A 211-nucleotide genomic window follows, 5' to 3' on the forward strand; every position below is an offset into this window, starting at 1 on the left:
GGGTCTGCTTGTCCTGGTCCAGTTATGAGCCTGACCTGAAGGCTGGGCTCTGCGCACAGCTCTGTGCCTGGAGTCAATCCCACCGGCGCTCATGGGCAAACGGGTAGTGAAGAGCCTGAATTAATACCCGCGCTCTTTCCACTCACTCGCGCACAGCCCAGGCCACCCTGGCACGGAGCAGAGTGTGAACATGCCTGCGACCCACCGCCGT

The sequence above is a fragment of the Buceros rhinoceros genome, unplaced genomic scaffold (genome assembly GCF_000710305.1).
Source record: "Buceros rhinoceros silvestris isolate BGI_N320 unplaced genomic scaffold, ASM71030v1 scaffold29735, whole genome shotgun sequence".
Lineage (NCBI taxonomy): Eukaryota > Metazoa > Chordata > Aves > Bucerotiformes > Bucerotidae > Buceros > Buceros rhinoceros.